This window comes from Arachis hypogaea, chromosome 13 (assembly GCF_003086295.3).
Source record: "Arachis hypogaea cultivar Tifrunner chromosome 13, arahy.Tifrunner.gnm2.J5K5, whole genome shotgun sequence".
Classification (NCBI taxonomy): domain Eukaryota; kingdom Viridiplantae; phylum Streptophyta; class Magnoliopsida; order Fabales; family Fabaceae; genus Arachis; species Arachis hypogaea.
The window spans coordinates 82688206-82707960 of record NC_092048.1 but is presented as its reverse complement, the minus strand read 5'-3'; the positions used below and the strand labels follow the sequence as shown (position 1 = coordinate 82707960).

The 19755-nt window shown below is 39.8% G+C and overlaps 1 non-coding gene across 1 annotated transcript; it reads left to right on the top strand.

Annotated features, from left to right (window-relative positions):
- Positions 1-18806: 18806 nt before the first annotated feature.
- Positions 18807-18914, top strand: LOC112739514 (small nucleolar RNA R71). Its single transcript, XR_003170449.1, has one exon. It is a non-coding gene; the product is annotated as a small nucleolar RNA R71 (small nucleolar RNA).
- Positions 18915-19755: the final 841 nt, after the last annotated feature.

The window sequence follows — 19755 nt, the reverse complement described above, 5'->3', positions numbered from 1 at the left end:
ACATTGACGCCAACCCACTACTAATCTAATTAGTAGGTAGGTTGGGACTTATGGGTTGATGTGATCAAAGCCATTTGACGTACTTCAAGTCTAGGAGTAGATATCACGTACTTAAGACTTTGAGGGTAGACTTAATGAGCTTGGTTCCTTATAATTGTCAAGATATGGTTGTTAGACAAGGATGGTGATCCCAATTCCCATGCCTAGCCAAGAGTTACTTTTATTATTCATATTTAAAAACCAACTTTCCAATTATTTGCTTTAGTTATAGTTACTTGTTTGGTTTATAATAGAATTAAGTGGAATGTTACTTATTCATCGGAATTTCTCATGTTTTGCTTACTCAATTGAATTAGTTTGTTGCAATTTAAGATTACTTGCTTGTTAAGATTCCCATTTATTTTCATGCTCATAACTCACAACCTCGGATTTCTAACTAATGTTGAAGCATATGTTTGCCCATTCCTTGTGAGACGATGGTGCACAAATTGTGAATCACACTTTTCACAACTCGTACCACTAACCAGCAAGTGCACTGGGTCGTCCAAGTAATACCTTACGTGAGTAAGGGTCGAATCCCACAGAGATTGTTGGCTTGAAGCAATCTATGGTTATCTTGTAACTCTTAGTCAGGATATCAATTATAATTATCAAGTTGAATTACGAAGAATAAAAGAGCAAGAAATAAATACTTGTTATGCAGTAATGGAGAATATGTTGGAGTTTTGGAGATGCTTTGTCTTCTGAATCTCTGCTTTCCTACTGTCATCTTCTTCACGCATGCAAGTTTCCTCCTATGGCAAGCTGTATGTTGGTGGATCACCGTTGTCAATGGCTACCATCCGTCCTCTCAGTGAAAATGGTCCAGGTGCGCTGTCACCGCCCGGCTAATCATCTGTCGGTTCTCACTCATGCTGGAATAGGATCCGTTGGTCCTTTTGCGTCTGTCACTACGCCTAACCTTTGTGAGTTTGAAGCTCGTCACAGTCATTCAATCCCTGAATCTTACTCAGAATACCACAGACAAGGTTTAGACTTTCCGGATTCTCAAGAATGCTGCAAATGGATTCTAGCTTATACCACGAAGATTCTAATTAAGAAATCCAAGAGATACTTATTCAATCTAATGTATAACGGAGGTGGTTGTCAGGCACGTGTTCATGGGTTGAGAATGGTGATGAGTGTCACGGATCATCACATTCATCATATTGAAGTGCGAATAAATATCTTAGATAGAAACAAGCGTGTTTGAATGGAAAACATAAGTAATTGTATTAATTCATCGAGACACAGCAGAGCTCCTCACCCCCAACAATGGAGTTTAGAGACTTATGCCATCAAGGAGTACAAAGTTTAGATCTAAAATGTCATCTGATACAAAATTATCCTTTAAAAGTTGTTTAAATAGTAAGCTAGTAATCTAGGTTTGCAGAGAATGAGTAAACTATGATAGATAGTGCAGAAATCCACTTCTGGGGCCCACTTGGTGTGTGCTGGGGCTGAGACTTAAGCTTTATACGTGCTTAGGCTGTTTCTGGAGTTAAACGCCAGGTTGTAACCTGTTTTGGGCGTTTAACTCTAACTTGTAACCTGTTTCTGGCATTTAACGCCAGACTACAACATGGAACTGGAGTTGAACGCCAGTTTACGTCATCTATCCTTGAGTAAATTATAGACTATTATATATTGCTAGAAATCTCTGGATGTCTACTTTCCAACGCAATTGGGAGCACGCCAATTGGACTTTTGTAGCTCCAGAAAATCCATTCCGAGTGCAGAGAGGTCAGAATCCAACAGCATCAGCAGTCCTTTTTCAGCCTGAATCAGATTTTTGCTCAGCTCCCTCAATTTCAGCCAGAAAATACCTAAAATTATAGAAAAACATACAAACTCATAGTAAAGTCCAGAAATATGAATTTTGCCTAGAAACTAATGAAAATATACTAAAAACTAACTAAAACAAAATAAAAACTACATGAAATTAACCCCAAAAAGCGTATAAAATATCCGCTCATCAGACGACCCGAGGTTTGAATACTTCGGTTATTTCTATTGGGGTTGAACTTGTGACAACCAAATTCCTCTTCTAAATTTGACACCCGAGGATTGTTGTTGGTAGAGCTATACTTGCAACGCAATTTTATTAAAGAAAATCTTTACCAATACACCCTTGGGGACAATCGGGTCAATTTCCCTGTTGATCTCAGGGTGTTCATTCCTTCCCAATTGGAAGCTAACCTCTGGAATGATTTGCCTCTCACTCACCCAACCATAAAATTGGTTTTGGTTGAATGAAGAGAGGAACTTGTGTTCATTGTGGCTTGAGGATCCTGAGGTTGGTTCCTTGGTCTTCCTCTTCTTTGATGATGCGGCTTTTGGTGGTGCCATTGCAATGAAGAAAAGGGTGTTTGAGGGTTAAAGAAAGTTGAAGAAAGTTGTAAGAGAGCAAGCAAAACACATTTTTTCTCCAACACCAAACTTAGGACTTAATTGTCCCTAATCAAGTAGAAGAATAAAGGTAGGGAAGAGTGGAAAGAAACGAGAAGAAAGAAGGAATTGTGGGGTCTTTTCGTGTGTGAAGTTGGGGTTTAAAGTGGGGGGAGAGGTGGGAAAAGTAAGGGGTTTTTATAGGGTTGGAAGGTATGGTCTAAATGGTGGGAAGTGAAAGCAATTCAATATTTTCCCACTTGGGGAGTGGCGCCTAGCGTGGGAAGAGGCGCCAATCCTTATCCCACTTTGCTTCCTGCATGTGTTGAGTTCCAAAGTGCAAGTACACTTTGACTCTCTTCTTGATGACCTATCAATCATATGGGCCCCATTCTCTCTCCTAAAAAATAAAACCGAAACCCCATCAGTAATGACAAAAGAATCTTTCACACACCTTTTATTATGAGCAAATGAAATTGCAACTGATGAGTGGCACTTGGGACACCAAAGTTAATCCCATTACATCTAATAAATTTGTTTCATCATTGGGTTTTTAATGTGTTCATAAGGGTGAATTAAATTTAATCCTTTCACATTCTTTTGCTTCCAACTCCTTCCGAACACATTTAAAACCAACTTTCATGCATTTACCAACTTATTAAATGTTTTCAACTTGGATGGTCTTGTGCCTGCTAGGTGATCTTCGTATGGTGGTGGCCACACCAAACTTAATCTCTGGGCTTACTTTCAAATTTAATTTATTCAAAGGGTTGTAAGCCTAGATAAAGTTGGTTGGTGGCCACACCAAACTTAGCTTTTTAGCTAGTTCTCAGCCCAATTACCCATCATCAGTAAATGTATTCACCAAATTGCACTTCCAGAGAAAAGAAAACAAATTGAAGATTCTCTAACTAACAAAACTGATATTTAAACTTCCTAATCTACCACATGCAATCTACCTTTAAAAAGCAATGAAACAACAACATTAAACTGAGATTTAAACTACCTAAATTGAAAAATTTTAAGCTACTCTTAAGAAAGCAGTAAATCAAAAGGATATAAAGTGTTGGGGTGCCTCCCAACTAGCGCTTCTTTAGCGTCATTAGCTTGACGTTCTTCCTTCTTTAGTTGAGATGGTAGCTCACTCTCTTCTCATCCAGTGAGTCTCTCAAGTAATGCTTGAGTCTATGGCCATTCACATGAGCTCTACATGACCATAAGGTGATACTTTGAGGACGGTGAAGGATCCAGACCATCGAGACTTAAGCTTCCCTGGGAAGAACTTGAGTCTTGAATTATATAGTAGCACTTTTTGTCCTTCTATGAACTCTCTCCTTGCTATCTTTTGATCATGCCACCTCTTTATGTTTTCCTTGTAAATATTTGCATTGTCATAGGCTTAATTTCTGAATTCATCCAGCTAATTGAGTTGCATTAGCCTCCTTTCTCCAGTGGCTTGATCAAAATTCAGCATTTTTAGAGCCCAAAATGCTCTATATTCAAGCTCAACTAGTAAATGACAAGCCTTGTCAAACACCAATTGGTATGGAGACATCCCAATGGGTGTTTTGAAGGCTATCCTGTAGGCCCATAAGGCAGCATCTAGCTTTTTAGACCAATCCTTTCTTGAGCTGCCAACAGTTTTTTCAAGAATTCTTTTGAGCTCTCTGTTTGAAATCTAAGCTTGCCCGTTGGTCTGTGGATGGTATGGAGTTGCCAATTTGTGCTTTACTCCATATTTAGATAGGAGTGCTTCAAGTTGCCTGTTGCAGAAGTGTGTTCCTCCATCACTAATGAGGGCTCTTGGGACTCTAAATCTGCTGAAGATATTCCTCCTCAAGAAGCTCATCACAACCTTGTTGTCATTTGTTGCCGTGGCTATGGCTTCTACCCACTTTGACACATAATCTACAGCCACCAATATATAATTGTTTGAGTAGGAGGATGGGAAATGTCCCATAAAGTCAATCCCCCACACAATTGTTACTCCATTATAAACCTCTGTGGCATCTCATCACACCTTGATACCAATTCGTTTGCATCCTTAAACATGGTTGGCCAATAGAACCCACATTGTAGCACCTTGGCTGCAGTTCTTTCCCCACTGAAGAAGCCTCCATATGCAGATCCATAGCACTGCCAAAGTACTTCCTGCCCTTCTTCATGGGAGATACACCTTCTCAAGATCCCATCAGCACACTTTTTAAACAAAAAGGGCTCATCCCAAATGTAGTGTTTAGCATCTTTGATTAGCTTTCTCCTCATGTGTTTGTTGATGTTGGTTGGTAGTTCTCCAATAGCCTTGAAATTGTCTATGTCCGCAAACCAAGGGGCTTATTGGATCATCATCAACTGCTCATTAGGAAAGCTCTCATTCACTGCAAATTGGTGTGCCTTATATTCTTTTTATGGGATCCTTGAAAGGTGGTCAGTGGTGCACGAAATTGTGATCATCAATGGCGCCAATAACTTGGTACGCACAATTGTAATCTCAACTATTTATCACAACTTCGTACAACTAACCAGCAAGTGCACTGGGTCGTCCAAGTAATAAACCTTACGTGAGTAAGGGTCGATCTCACAGAGATTGTCGGCCTGAAGCAAGCTATGGTCACCTTGTAAATCTCAGTCAGGCGGATTCAAATGGTTATGGTGAATTGATAATAAAAAGATAAATAAAACGTAAAATAAAGATAGAGGTACTTGTGTAATTCTTTGGTGAGAATTTCAGATAAGCGTATAGAGATGCTTTCATTCCTCCTGAACCTCTGCTTTCCTGCTGTCTTCATCCAATCATTCCTACTCCTTTCCATGGCAAGCTTTAAGTAGGGCATCACCGTTGTCAATGGTTACATCCCATCCTCTCTGTGAAAATGGTCCAATGCGCTGTCACTGCATGGCTAATCAGCTGTTGGTTCTCGATCATACTGGAATAGGATTTACTATCCTTTTTCGTCTGTCACTACGCCCAGCACTTGCGAGTTTGAAGCTCGTCACAGCCATCCCTTCCCAGTTCTTACTCGGAATACCACAGACAAGGTTTAGACTTTCTGGATCTCAAGAATGGCCGTCCATGGGTTCTAACTTATACCACGAAGATTCTAATATCTCGGACTCGGTCCTCTGTATTAGATATCTAAGAGGTACTCATTCTAGATTGTTTGCATGTAGAATGGAAGTGTTTGTCAGGCACGCATTCATAGGTGAGAATGATGATGAGCGTCACATAATCATCACATTCATCATGTTCTTGGGTGCGAATGGATATCTTAGAGAAGGAATAAGCTTGAATTGAATATAAAAACAGTAGTACTTTGTATTAATTCATGAGGAACAGCAGAGCTGCACACTTTAATCTATGGAGTGTAGAAAATCTACCGTTGAAAATACATAAGTGATAAGGTCCAGGCATGGCCAAATGGCCAGCCCCCAAAACGTGATCAAAAGATCAAAAGATGTTCCAAAGATGTAAATACAATAGTAAAAAGTCCTATTTATACTAAACTAGTTACTAGGGTTTACAGAATTGAGTAAATGATGCAGAAATCTACTTTTGGGGCCCACTTGGTGTGTGCTTGGGCTGAGCATTGAGCTTTCCACGTGTAGAGGCTTCTCTTGGAGTTGAACGCCAGTTTGTAACCTGTTTCTGGCGTTTAACTCCACTTTGCAACCTGTGTTTGGCGTTTAACTCCAGAATGCAGCATGGAACTGGCGTTGAACGCCAGCTTACGTCATCTAAACTCAGGCAAAGTATGAACTATTATATATTGATGGAAAGCCCTGGATGTCTACTTTCCAACGCAATTGAGAGTGCGCCATTTGGTGTTTTGTAGCTCCAGAAAATCCACTTTAACTGCAGGGAGGTCAGAATCCAACAGCATCTGCAGTCCTTCTTCAACCTCTAAATCTGATTTTTGCTCAAGTCCCTCAATTTCAGCCAGAAAATACTTGAAATCACAGAAAAACATACAAACTCATAGTAAATTCCAGAAATGTGAATTTTAATTAAAAACTAATAAAAATATACTAAAAACTAATTAAATTATACTGAAAACTGTGTAAAAAAATGCCAAAAAGTGTATAAATTATCCGCTCATCAGTCAGCCACTTTGTTCTCTGCTCCACTCCTATCTTTAATTTCGATGTCAAACTATTGGAGAAGTAGAATCCACCTTATTAGTCTTGGCTTGGACTCTTGTTTGGTAAGCAAATATTTGAGTGCTGCATGATCAGTGAATACAACTACTTTAGAGCCAATAAGATATGATCTAAACTTATCAAAAGCAAAGACAATGGCAAGTAATTCCTTTTCTGTAGTGGTATAGTTCCTTTGATTCTCATTGAGGACTTTGCTGGCATAATAAATAACATGCACCAGTTTTTCCCTCCTCTGTCCTAAAACAGCACCAACTGCAAAGTCAGATGCATCACACATCAACTCAAAGGGTAGATCCCAGCAGGGTGGTGCTATGATAGGTGCAGAGGAGAGTTTGTTTTTAAGCTCTTCAAAGGCTAGCATGCATTCTTTATCAAAAATAAAAGGTACATTAGAGACAAGCAGGTTGCTCAAAGGTTTGGCAACCTTTGAGAAATCTCTAATGAACCTCCAATAGAAGCCAGCATGTCCTAGAAAACTTCTAACTGCTTTAACATTACAGGGTGGGGGTAACTTTGAAATCACCTCCACCTTAGCCTTGTCCACCTCTATACCTCTTTTTGAGATTTTGTGGCCAAGAACCACCACCTCTGTAACCATAAAGTGACATTTTTCCCAGTTCAAAACAAGGTTGGTTTCTTGGCATCTCTTTAGCACCAAGGCTAAGTGGTGCAAGCAGTTAGAATATGAATCACCAAATACAGAAAAGTCATCCATAAACACCTCAATGAATTTTTCAATCATGTATGAAAATATGGAGAGCATGCACCTTTGGAATGTTGCAGGTGCATTGCACAATCCAAAGGGTATTCTCCTATAAGCAAAAACACCATAGGGACATGTAAATGAGGTCTTTTCTTGGTCCTTGGGGTCTACAACTATTTGGTTGTAACCAGGGTAACCGTCCAAGAAGTAATAATATTCGTGTCCCGCAAGTCTCTCCAGCATCTGATCCATGAAAGGTAGAGGGAAGTGATCCTTCCTGGTGGTGGTTGCTGTGTGTTTGTTGGGTGGAGTGATATGATATATTTTATGAGTTGTGGTAGGGTCTGTTGTTGCCTGATTGATGGTTGGGGTTATGGTTGTTGTATTGGTTGGATTGGTATGGTTTGTTGTGGTCTTGGTTGTGGCTTTGTTGGTTTTCCCACCCAAAGTTTGGGTGGTTCTTCCAACCTGGGTTATATGTCTTGGAGTTTGGGTCATATGGTGGTCTAGAAGAATTGTTTACGTAGTTTGCCTGCTCCCATTCACTTTCAACTTCTAGGGCATCTTCCTCCTGTGATGGTGCTTGAGCTTGGACAGCTGAAACTTGGCCAGTCTCCATCCTCTTTGTTAAGGCTGCTAGCTGTGCTACAATCATCTTGTTTTGTGCTAACAAGGCATCCATAGAATTTAGCTCCAGCACTCCCTTCCTTTGAGATCTTTTTGAAGCATAGAAGTATTCATTTTCAGCTATAGTCTCTATAACATCTATGGCTTTTTCAATGGTTTTCTTCTTGTTGAGTGAACCCCCTGAAGAGTGGTCCATAGCTTTCTTTACTCCATATGATAACCCTTTATAGAAAATGTGAAGTTGAACCCATTCGTTGAACATGTCTGGAGGGCATGGTGCACAAAATTATGATTCATAACTCTGCACAACTAACCAGCAAGTGCACTGGGTCGTCCAAGTAATACCTTACGCGAGTAAGGGTCGATCCCACGAAGATTGTCGGCTTGAAGCAAGCTATGGTTATTTTATAACTCTTAGTCAGGAAATTAGTAATGAAAATGATTATGTTTGTGAAGAATAAATAGCATAAATTAAATAATACTTATTATGCAATAATGGAGAACAGATTGAGATTTTGGAGATGCTTTATCTCTGAGTCACTGCTTTCCTTCCATCTTCTTCTTCACGCACGCAAGGCTCCTTCCATGGCAAGCTGTATGTTGGGTTTCACCGTCGTCAATGGCTACCTCCCGTCCTCTCAGTGAAAAAGGTCCATGTACATGGCTAATCATCTGTCGGTTCTCACTTGTATTGGAATAAGATCCATTGATCCTTTTGCGTCTGTCACTACGCCCAATACTTGTGAGTTTGAAGCTCGTCACAGTCATCCCTTCCCAGATCCTACTCAGAATACCACAGACAAGGTTTAGACGTTCTGGATTTCAAGCATGGCCACCAATTGATTCTAGCTTTTACCACGAAGACTCTGGATTCATGGAGTTGAATGCTCTGTTGTCAGGAGAGGCAATCAAACTCCTGAACCAGGAACACAAGAGATATACACTCAAGCTATTATAGATAGAACGTAAGTGGTTGTCAGGCACGCGTTTATAGGTAAAGAATGATGATGAGTGTCACGGATCATCACATTCTTCATGGTTAGGTAGAGTAAATATCTTAGAACAGAAACAAGCGTATTGAATAGAAAATAGAAGTAATTGCATTAATTCATCAAGACACAGCAGAGCTCCTCGCCCCCAATCATGGAGTTTAGAGACTCATGCCGTAGAGATACAATGTAAAACGTGAAAAATGTCATGAGATCCCAAAATAGATCTCTAAAAGTAGTTTTTATACTAATCTAGTGACCTAGGTTTACAGAAATTGAGTAAACTAAGATAGATAGTGTAGAAATCCACTTCCGGGGCCCACTTGGTGTGTGCTTGGGCTGAGCATTGAAGCTTCCATGTGTAGAGACTTTATTTGGAGTTAAACGCCAGGTTGTAGCCTGTTTCTGGCGTTTAACTCTGGTTTGCAACCTGTTTCTGGCGTTTAACGCCAGAATAGGGTAAGGACTTGGGGTTAAACGCCAATTTACGTCATCATAACTTGGGCAAAGTATGGACTATTATATATTTCTGGAAAGCCCTGGATGTCTACTTTCCAACGCAATTCAGAGCGCTCCAATTGGGCTTTTGTAGCTCCAGAAAATCCATTTCAAGTGCAGGGAGGTCAGAATCCAACAGCATCTGCAGTCCTTTTTCAGCCTCTGAATCAGATTTTTTCCTCAGGTCCCTCAATTTCAGTCAGAAAATACCTGAAATTACAGAAAAATACACAAACTCATAGTAAAGTTCCAGAAATGTGATTTTTGCAACAAAACTAATAAAAATATATTAAAAAGAAGCTAGATCCTACTAAAAACTATATGAAAATACCCCCAAAAAGCGTATAAAATAACCGCTCATCAGGGCACTTCCTTGTCAAGTCTTTGAACCTCTCCCAGGCCTCATAAAGTGTTTCACTATCTTGTTGTCTAAAAGTCTCCACCTCAGCTCTCAATCTATTTACTCTATGTGGAGGGTAGAATCTGGCTAGGAATTTGTTTACACCTCATCCCAAGTTGTTAGGCTCTCCTTGGAAAATGCTTCCAACCACTTTACGGCCTTATCTTTGAGTGATAAAGGGAACAAAAGTAGCTTGTAAGTGTTAGGATGTACACCATTGGACTTTACGGTGTCACAAATCCTCAAGAATATAGTGAGATGTTGGTTTGGGTCCTCCTGGGCTCCCCCTTCATATGAACAATTATTCTGAACAAGTGTGATGAATTGAGGTTTCAACTCAAAGTTGTTAGCATGGATTGTTTGCATGAGAATGCTGCTGCCACAGTTTTCTGGATTTGGGTTGATGTAAGAGCCTAAGACTCTCCTCTCTTGCCCAATTTGATTACCAGCATCTACTCCAACATGGTTTTGCACTTCTTCTTCCATAGTAGCTCCTAGATTTTCCTCTACTACTTCCACTCCAACTATGCCTTTGCCTCTTGCTTCATTCTTTAACCTAAGGAAGGTCCTCTCAGGTTCACTATTGAAGGAGGATGAAGTTTCTCCCTTTCAACCTGACATACATTCAATAAACAGCAAGCAGAGGGCAAGTGAAGGAATCACTCTTGTTAAGATTGATGGTTAGCTTGGTTGATGCAATTAATCAAACAGTTAGAAGAATGAAAATATGAAAAATGAATAACTAAAATTTGAAGTAAAATCAAAATAAAACAGAACAGAAGGAGAATTAAAGAGCTGAAAAAAATAACAGGGTAATTGAAATGCTTAATCTAGCTCTCCAATTATTTTAGTCATTGTCAAATTCAAACCAATCCCCGGCAACAGCGCCATAAAACTTGATGACCAGAATTCACACCCCACATAAAAATGATGAATCCGTTATTTTGGCAAGCGCACCAAAAATTATCGTCAAGTGATAACCCACAGTGGAGTGGGATCATATCCACAGAGATTGGTAGATTTGAGCAACTTTAATTAATTGGTGAATTAGTTAAGCTAAGCAAAATAAATTGTGATTGCAGAATTGTAAATGGGAAGAAACATGAATGGCTCAAAAGTAAATATAAGCAGTAAAGTGAAGAAACGAAAATAACAATAATATAAAGTGAAGAAACATAAATGACTCAAAAGTAAATGGGAATGGGGATTTGAAGAATATAAGGAAAGTTATAAAGAAAGTGGAAGATAAGAATAGGAGAATTCATTGAGATCAGGAGATGTTGTTCTCTTTGGATTAAATCCAGTTTATATCATCTTTAATCATGCAACTCATTGACCTCTTCGCAATCATGATTGATTGAGCCCCAATACCTTCGTGACTCAATCTCTCAGATCTTGATCAATAGCCAATTCCTTGGTCTAATTGCTCATGAAGAGAGATATGCTTGGTCCCTGATTATACCACACATCATCATAGGTCCAAGTAGAGGGAGGATTATATGTCACCATATCCAAACACCAAAACCCATATCCTACTCAAGTGTGAGAAAGGATTTCTAGCATGGTTTCATGTTTCCTTTTCCAAGGTTCCTATGAAACCCATTTTGCATTTAACTTCTTTTCCAAGATGATTGAACACTAACAATAAAATGAAATTCCTTCTAGCAAATCAAAGAGAAGATGAAGAGAAGAAGAAATTAACTAGCATTAATCCATCAAGTACAACAGAGCTCCCTCTCTCAATAAGAGGGAATTTAGCTACTCATAGCTCAGAGAAAAGTACAAAAGATGGAAAAGATGATAAAGTGAAAAGTAAATCTAACTATAACTAATAGCTCAAATGCTTAACCCCTTTCTCAGTACTTTCAGGGGCTATTTATACTACTCCTATCACTAGAATAAAGAAAATACAAAAGAGAAAAGAAAAATATAATTTGGAGGGAAAAGAAACTCAATAAATGTGCACTTGTAGGCTGGCGTTTGGCTGGTGTTCAGGTGGCGTGTGGTACATGGAATCGTGATCTCACACTTTTCTCACAACTCCATGCAACTAACCAGCAAGTGTACTGGGTCGTCCAAGTAATAAACCTTACGTCAGTAGGGGTCGATCCCACGGAGATTGTCGGCTTGAATCAAGCTCTAGTCATCTTGTAAATCTCAGTCAGGCGGATTCAAATGGTTATAAAGTTTTGACAATTAAAAGATAAATAAAACAGAAAATAAGATAAAGTTACTTATGTAATTCATTGGTGGGAATTTTAGATAAGCGTATGAAGATGCTTTGTTGCTTCTGAATCTCTGCTTTCCTATTGCCTTCTTCCAACCATGCGTTACCTCCTTCCATGGCAAGCTGTAGGATCCTCTCAGTGAAAATGGTCCTCTACGGTTTCTGCACGACTAATCAACTTTCGAATTTCTCGTCTCGGATGAAAAATACCAGGTACAGCTACCGCATGGCTAATCATCTGTCAGTTCCCGCTAGCGTCGGAATAGAATCCATTGATCCTTTTGCACACTGTCACTTGCGCCCAACATTCACAGGTTTGAAGCTCGTCACAGTCATTCCTTCCCGGATCCTACTCGAAATACCACAGACAAGGTTTAGACTTTTCGGATCCTAGGAATGGCTACCAATAATTCTAGCCTATACCAAGAAGATACTAATCTCACAGACTCGGTCCATGTATTAGATATCCAAGAGAATATACTCCAGCTGATATCCAATGACTACGTTGAACATCATGTAGACCGCTTTGTGGTTGTCAGGCACGCGATCTTGGCTAAGCGAGTAACGAAGATTTGGTGATTGTCACGGGTCACCCCTTTATTCTGAATTAACTGAATTAAGTACGAGAGTATATCTTGGAGAAGAAGTAGGTGTGAATTGAATAGAAAATAGTAGTAATTGCATTAATTCATGAAGAACAGCAGAGCTTCATACCTTAATCTATGGGGTGTAGAAACTCCACCGTAGAAAATACATAAGTGAAAAGAGGTCTAGGCATGGCCGTTAGGCCAGCCTCCAAACGTGAACAATGGTCTCAAAGATCAAAGTGATCAAAAGATATTCCAAAGTATAAAATAAATCTCTAAAAGTAGTTTTTATACTAAACTAGTAGCTTAGGTTTACAGAAAATGAGTAACTAAGTGCAAATAGTGCAGAAATCCACTTTTGGGGCCAACTTGGTGTGTGCTTGGGCTGAGCCTTGAAGCTTTTTCGTGCATAGGCTGTTTGGTGCACAAAATTGTGATCATCAATGGCACCATCAACATGGTACGCTCAATTGTAATCTCAACTTTTTATCACAACTTCGCACAACTAACCAGCAAGTGCACTGCGTCGTCCAAGTAATAAACCTTACGCGAGTAAGGGTCGATCCCACGGAGATTATTGGTATGAAGCAAGCTATGGTCATCTTGTAAATCTCAGTCAGGCTGATATAAAATAGTTATGGAGTTTTCGAAATTAAATAATAAAATAAGGATAGAAATACTTATGTAATTCATTGGTGAGAATTTCAGATAAGTGCATAGAGATGCTTTCGTTCCTCTGAACCTCTGCTTTCCTGCTGTCTTCATCCAATCAATCCTACTCCTTTCCATGGCTGGCTTTATGTAAGGACATCATCGTTGTCAATGGCTACTTTTAATCCTCTCTGGAAAATGGTCCGATGCGCTGTCACTGCATGGCTAATCGTCTGGAGACATCACCCTTGCCAATGGCTGCATCCTATCCTCTTGTGAAAATAGTCCAAATGCTCTGTCACAGCACGGCTAATCATCTGAGGTTCTCGATCATACTGGAATAGGATTCACCCTCCTTTTGCGTCTGTCACTACGCCCAGCACTCGCGAGTTTGAAGTTTGTCACAGTCATTCAATCCCAGAGTCCTACTCGGAATACCACAGACAAGGTTTAGACTTTTCGGACTCTCATGAATGCCTCCATCAATCTAGCTTATACCACGAAGATTCTGATTAAGAGATCCAAGAGATACTCATTCAATATAAGGTGGAACAGAAGTGGTTGTCAGGCATGCGTTCGTGGGGGAATGATGATGATTGTCACGTTCATCACATTCAGGTTGAAGTGCGAATGAATATCTTAGAAGCGGAATAAGTTGAATTGAATAGAAAAATAGTAGTACTTTGCATTAATCTTTGAGGAACAGCAGAGCTCCACACCTTAATCTATGGAGTGTAGAAACTCTACCGTTGAAAATACATAAGTGATGAAGGTCCAGGCATGGCCGAATGGCCAGCCCCCATGATCTAAGAACCAGACGTCCAAAGATGTCAAATACAATAGTAGAAAGTTCTATTTATAATAAACTAGCTACTAGGGTTTACAAAAGTAAGTAATTGATGCATAAATCCACTTCCGGGGCCCACTTGGTGTGTGCTTGGACTGAGCTTGAATGTTACACGTACACAGGCTCTTTCTGGAATTGAACGCCAGGTTGTAACGTATTTCTGGCGTTCAACTCTGGTTTGTGACGTGTTTCTGGCGATTAACTCCTGACAGCAGCGTAGAACTGGAGTTCAATGCCCTTTTACGTCCTCTAAACATGGCCAAAGTATGAACTATTATATATTTCTGGAAAGCCCTGGATGTCTACTTTCCAACGCAATTGGAAGCACGCCATTTTGAGTTCTGTAGCTCCAAAATATCCACTTAGAGTGCAGGGAGGTCAGAATCCAACAGCATCAGCAGTCCTTCTTCAACCTCTGAATCTGATTTTTGCTCAAGTCCCTCAATTTCAGTCAGAAAATACCTGAAATCACAGAAAAATACACAAACTCATAGTAAAGTCCAAAAATGTGAATTTAACATAAAAACTAATGAAAACATCCCTAAAAGTAACTAGATTCTACTAAAAACAAACTAAAAACAATGCCAAAAAGCTTATAAATTATCCGCTCATCACAACACCAAACTTAAATTGTTGCTTGTCCCCAAGCAACTGGAAATCAAATAGGATAAAAAGAAGAGAATATACTATAAATTCCAAACTCTCAATGAAACATAGCTCCAATCAGATGAGCGGGACTTGTAGCTTTTTGCCACTTGAATAGTTTTGGCATCTCGCTTTATTCATTGAAGTTCAGAATGATTGACATCTATAGGAACTCAGAGTTCAGATAGTGTTATTGATTCTCCTAGTTCAGTATGATAATTCTTGAACACAGCTATTTTATGAGTCTTGGCTGTGGCCCTAAGCACTTTGTTTTCCAGTATTACCACCGGATACATAAATGCCACAGACACATAATTGGGTGAACCTTTTCAGATTGTGACTAAGCTTTGCTAAAGTCCCCAATTAGAGGTGTCCAGGGTTCTTAATCACTCTTTTTTTTTTTGGACCTTGACTTTAACCGCTCAGTCTCATGTTTTCACTTGACACCTACACGCCACAAGCACATGGTTAAGGACAGCTTGGTTTAGCCACTTAGGCCAGGATTTTATTCCTTTAGGCCCTCCTATCCACTGATGCTCAAAGCCTTGGGATCCTTTTTATTACCCTTGCCTTTTGGTTTTAAGGGCTATTGGCTTTTCAGCTCTTGCCTTTTGGTTTTAAGAGCTTTGGCTTTTTCTACTTGCTTTTTCTCTTTTTTTTTTCTATATTTTTTTTCTCGCTATTTTTTTTCTGCAAGCTTTGTTCTTTGCTGCTTTTTCTTGCTTCAAGAATCATTTTTATGATTTTTCAGATTATCAAATAACATGTCTCTTTGTCATCATTCTTTCAAGAGCCAACATATTTAACATTCTTAAACAACAACTTCAAAAGACATATGCACTGTTCAAGCATTCATTCAGAAAACAAGAAGCATTGTCACCACATCAATATAATTAAACTAAGTTCAAGGATAAATCCGAAACTCATGTACTTCTTGTTCTTTTGAATTAAAACATTTTTCATTTAAGAGAAGTGATGGATTCATAGGACATTCATAACTTTAAGACAAAGTTACTAAATACTAATGATCATGTAATGAAGACACAAACATGGATAAGCACTTAACATAGAGAAAACAAAAAATAGAGAATGTAAGAACAAGAAATGAATCCACCTTAGTGATGGTGGCATTTCCTTCATGAGGAACCAATGATGTCCTTGAGCTCTTCCATGTCTCTTCCTTGTCCTTGTTGCTCCTCCCTCATTGCTTTTTGATCTTCTCTTATTTCATGGAGTATGATGGAGTGCCCTTGATGTTCCACCCTTAGTTGTTCCCAATAATTATGTGGAGGAAAATGTATCCCCTGAGGGATCTCAGGGATTTCTTGATGATGGGCTTCTTCATGTGCCTGTTGAGATCCATGAATGTGCTCTCTTGTTTGCTCCATCCTTTTCTTAGTGATGGGCTTGTGAGATGAATCTTTCCATCTCCCATGGCTCGGAAGTGGAAGCAATTATCTTCTCTTTCCTCTTTCTTGAGGTTTCTCTATCCTTAGGTGCCATTAATGGTTATGGAAAAACAAAAAAACTATGCTTTTACCACACCAAACATAGAATGTTGCTCGCCCTCGAGCAAAAGAAGAAAGAATAGAAGAAGAAGAAGAAGATATGGAGGAGATGGAGGGATGTGTGTATTCGGCCATATGGGTGGGATTGGATGGGAAAGAGATGTTGAATTTTAAAGGTAGGTGGGTGTATGGATGTGAGTGGTTAAGTGGTGATAGGGAAGAGAGATTGAGGTGATTGGTGAAGAGTTTTAGGGAAGAGTGTTTATGGGATTGTGTGAAAGAGGGGTGAGGAGAAGTGAGTGGAGGTAGGTGGGGATCCTGTGGGGTCCACAGATCCTGATGTGATGCTGTGGGGTCCACAGATCCTGAGGTGTTCAAGGATTTACACCCTTGCACCAAATTAGGCATGCAAAATGCCCTTGCACACAACTCTGGGCGTTCAGCGCCAGATTGGTGCTTGTTCTGGGCGTTGAACGCCCATTTGTTGCCTATTTCTGGCGTTGAACGCCAGAACCATGCTTGTTCTGGGCGTTCAGCGCCAGCTCTTCTCCAGGGTGCAATTCTGGCATTCAAACGCCCAGATGCTGCCCATTTTGGGCGTTCAGCGCCAGAACCATGCTCTGTTCTGGCGTTGAACGCCAGCCAGATGCTTCTTACTGGCGTTTAAACGCCAGTAAGGTCTTCCTCTAGGGTGTGATTTTTCTTCTGCTGTTTTTGATTCCGTTTTCAATTTTTATATTTATTTTGTGACTCCACATGATCATGAACCTAATAAAACATGAAAGAACAAGAAAAATAGAATTAGATAAATAAAAATTAGGTTGCCTCCCAACAAACGCTTCTTTAATGTCAATAGCTTGACAGTGGGCTCTCATGGAGCCTCACAGATGTTCAGAGCATTGTTGAGACTCCCCAACACCAAACATAGAGTTTGGATATGGGAGTTCAACACCAAACTTAGAGTTTGGTTGTGGCCTCCCAACACCAAACTTAAAGTTTGACTGTGGGGTCTCTGGTTGACTCTACAGTGAGAGAAGCTTTTTATGCTTCCTCTCTATGTTTACAGAAGGATGACCTCGAGTTTTAAACACAAGGGAGTCCTCATTCAATTGAAGGACTAATTCACCTCTGTCACCATCAATCACAACTCTTGCTGTGGCTAGGAAAGGTCTTCCAAGGATGATGGATTCATCCTCATCCTTCCCAGTATCAAGGATTATGAAATCAACAGGGATGTAAAGGCCTTCAACCTTTACTAACACGTCCTCTACTTGTCCATAAGCCTGTTTTCTTGAATTGTCTACTATCTCTAATGAGATTTTAGCAGCTTGTACCCCATAGAGAGGTTTATCCCTGAACCAAGGTCACACAGAGCCTTTTCAAAGATCATGTTGCCTATGGTACAAGGTATTACGAACTTTCCAGGATCCTGTTTCTTCTGAGGCAATGTCAGTTGATCCAGATCACTTAGTTCATTGGTGAACAAGGGAGGTTCATCTTCCCAAGTCTCAATACCAAATAATTTGGCATTCAGCTTCATGATTGCACCAAGGTACTTGGCAACTTGCTCTTCAGTAACATCCTCATTCTCTTCAGAAGAGGAATACTCATCTGAGCTCATGAATGGCATAAGGAGATTCAATGGAATCTCTATGGTCTCTAGATGAGTCTCAGATTCCTTTGGTTCCTCAGAGGGAAACTCCTTATTGATCACTGGACGTCCCAGGAGGTCTTCCTCACTGGGATTTACGTCCTCTCCTTCCTTCACAGGTTCGGCCATGGTGATTAATTCAATGGCCTTGCACTCTCCTTTTGGATTTTCTTCTGTATTGCTTGGAAGAGTACTAGGAGGGATTTCAGTGATCCTTTTACTCAGCTGGCCTACTTGTGCCTCGAAATTTCTAATGGATGACCTTGTTTCATTCATGAAACTCACAGTGGCCTTAGATAGATCAGAGACTAAGTTTGCTAAATTAGAGGTACTTTGTTCAGAGTTCTCTGTCTGTTGCTGAGTGGATGATGGAAAAGGTTTACTATTGTTAAAACTATTTCTTCCACCATTATTAAAGCCTTGTTGAGGCTTTTGATCCTTCCATCAGAAATTTGGATGAATTCTCCATGATGGGTTATAGGTGTTTCCATAAGGTTCACCCATATAATTTACCTCTGCTATTGCAGGGTTTTCAGGATCATAAGCTTCTTCTTCAGAAGATGCTTCTTGAGTACTGTTGGATGCAGCTTGCATTCCATTCAGACTCTGAGAAATCATATTGACTTGCTGAGTCAATATTTTGTTCTGAGCCAATATGGCATTCAGAGTATCAATTTCAAGAACTCCCTTCTTCATAGGCGTCCCATTACTCACAGGGTTACTCTCAGAGGTGTACATGAACTGGTTATTAGCAACCATGTCAATGAGTTCTTGAGCTTCTGCAGGCGTTTTCTTTAGGTGAATGGATCCACCTGCAGAGGTATCCAATGACATCTTAGCCAATTCAGATAGACCATCATAGAATATATCCAGGATGGTCCATTCTGAAAGCATGTCAGAAGGACACTTTTTGGTCAGTTGCTTGTATCTTTCCCAAGCTTCATAGAGGGATTCACCTTCTTTCTGTCTGAAGGTTTGAACATTCACTCTAAGCTTGCTCCGCTTTTGAGGAGGAAAGAACTTGGCTAAGAAAGCCGTGACCAGCTTGTCCCAAGAGTTCAGGCTATCTCTGGGTTGAGAGTCCAACCACACTCTAGCTCTGTCTCTTACAGCAAAAGGGAAAAGCATGAGCCTGTAGACTTCAGGATCTACTCCATTAGTCTTAACAGTATCACATATCTGCAAGAATTCAGTTAAGAACTGAAAAGGATCTTCAAATGGAAGTCCATGAAACTTGCAGTTCTGCTGCATCAGAGAAACTAATTGAGGTTTCAGCTCAAAGTTGTTTGCTCCAATGGCAGGAATGGAGATGCTTCTTCCATGTAAATTGGAATTAGGTGCAGTAAAGTCACCAAGCATTCTCCTTGCATTATTGTTGTTGGACTCGACTGCCATCTCCTTTACTTGTTCAAAATTTTCAATAAGGTTGTCTCTGGATTGTTGTAATTTAGCTTCTCTTAGTTTCCTCTTCAGAGTCCTTTCAGGTTCCGGATCAGCTTCAACAAGAATGCCTTTTTCCTTGTTCCTGCTCATAAGAAAGAGAAGAGAACATGAAAAGAAGAGGAATCCTCTATGTCACAGTTAAAAAGGTTCCTTATTGTTAGTAGAAGAAGAAAAGGAATAGGGGTGAAGAAGAATGAAGAATCCAAACACAAGGGTAAGGATAGGAGCAGTAATGTGAGATGAAGAGAAGTATTAGTAGATGAATAAATAATTAGAAGGAGATGAGGGAGAAGGATTTTTGAAAATTATTTTTGAAAAAGGGTTAGTAATTTTCGAAAATAGTTTTTGAAAAAGGTTAGTAATTTTTGAAAATTAAGATTTAAAAATTAAAATA